Genomic DNA, 1,985 nt, shown 5'->3' on the forward strand with positions numbered 1-1,985 from the left:
CTGGAAAGTTGATGGTCTCAAGGAGAGGAGGCAGTTGCAATAAGAGCCAGACTAGGGGCCGTGGGGGCTGAGACGTTAGTGGATACCAAGCTCCCGACCTTGCCCCAGAAAGGTCTCTCGCCTGTCTCCTCACTGTTCTGCTTGAACCAGTCAATGTTCAGTTGATGGGGAACCCAGGACCTCTGAGAGATCTGGCAACAACCCCAGTCTTTCTCCCTTTTTTTCACTGAAAGCCCGCAGTTTTGGGGATGACTCAGCCATGGGCTGGGGACTTCACCGTGGTCTTCTAACTAAAACCAACTTGTGGCTCTTGGAAGGAGAGGAAATGTGCTCTTGAATTTTGTGATGTCTCCTCTCGGACTTCCAGCCCCTCCACCTACAGCTTCTCTGATCGAGAGGCAGAGGATCTGCTCACTGAATTCCCTCTTGCCTTTGGGTGGACTATCCCTAACTTTAGTCTGGGCGGCAGGGCTGGATTTGGAGGACTGCAACCTGGGCAGCAGCCCAGGGCCCTCTTAGAAGGGCCCCACGCTTGTTTTCAATACTGTGTGGCCACTGTCTCGAAATTCTGAATGATTCTTTTTTTAACAAGGGGCCCCACACTTTCATTTTGCACTGAGCCTGCAAATTATATAGTTGGTCCTGTTGGGGTGTTTGTAGATTTCTGGATTTTACGCCAAGATTCTGACTGAGTGGTTCTGGTCTGGGCCTTGGACTTGGTATTATTAACAGCTTCACTGTTTTGTAACTTACCTGCCTTGAAGCTCACCCGTTTCAAGTGTATAATTCAATGTATTTTAAGTATAGTCAGAGTTCTCAACCATCACCACTATCTCATTCCAGAAAATTCTCATGCCCCCCCAAAACTCCCCATTTCCCCCTCCCCTAAGCCTCCAGGAAATCTTGATCTCTCTCTGTTGCTCTGTGTTTGTCTTTTTTGTACATTTCCTATACACAGAATCAGGCAATATGTCTCCATTTTTGTCCGGCTTCTTTCATTCAGCATCATATTTTCAAGGTTAATCCATGTGGTAGCCTGTGCCAGTGTTTATTCCTTTTTACTCTTGAACATTATGGGATCAGCATGTTTTAAACACGCTGTCAAGGTCTGAGGTAGTTGGTTCACCTGTACGGAGATGTTTGCCTTGAAGCCTACTTTCCCCATTTCACAGAAACAAGAAAAATTTGGAGGGGAGATGAGGGAGGAGATTAGGGGTAGAAATTTGTCACTAAATCAAGACCACCTACCACAACACTACGCAAGAGGAAAAAAAAAATCCAATTCATCTTTGTCTTTCCTGATAGCACCGAGCTAGGACGGAGATGACCACGGTGATAAGAATGATGAATCCTAAGTTATCTGGAACTCAACTAACAAGAACTCTCAAATAATTAGAATTTCTTTTGGTGATAACCTGCCAAAACCTAGAAAGAGGCCAAAAGATGATCAGATCTTAACATTCTGGTGACAAATTTAATATCTCCTCCACCAAATGATTTCCAGGGTCTGTCTTGTGAATCAGGATTCCACATGGATTAACCTTGAAAACGTGATGCTGAATGAAAGAAGCCGGACAAAAGTGGAGACATAGTGTCTGATTCTGTTGTTACACTCCAAAGTAAAAACATTTAAAAATCAAGTGCCGCTGATTTACAGAGGAAAGGAAAACAAACACGCCATCACGAGTCACAGAGAAGAAAACACTAATATGGTCAAAGGACTCAGTTTTTTCAGAGGGAATGTTTTGGACTGAGCTTAAACATAAAGGCTTAAAACTTGCTCAGCTTATAAGAGAAGAGTCAAGAATACGAAGCTGTAAGAAAAACACTTTTAAGCAATGTCATTTTCTTATTCTGGAGATTCAAGATGTGAGAAGAAAAATCAAAAGGAAATAGAAAAGGCAATCAGATAATGAGAAAATGAAGAGAGGAGGAGGGAAGCAGAGAGAACAGGAGAAAGAAATGCGTAAATGTGAAAACAAGAA

This window comes from Oryx dammah, unplaced genomic scaffold (assembly GCF_014754425.2).
Source record: "Oryx dammah isolate SB20612 unplaced genomic scaffold, SCBI_Odam_1.1 HiC_scaffold_12, whole genome shotgun sequence".
Classification (NCBI taxonomy): domain Eukaryota; kingdom Metazoa; phylum Chordata; class Mammalia; order Artiodactyla; family Bovidae; genus Oryx; species Oryx dammah.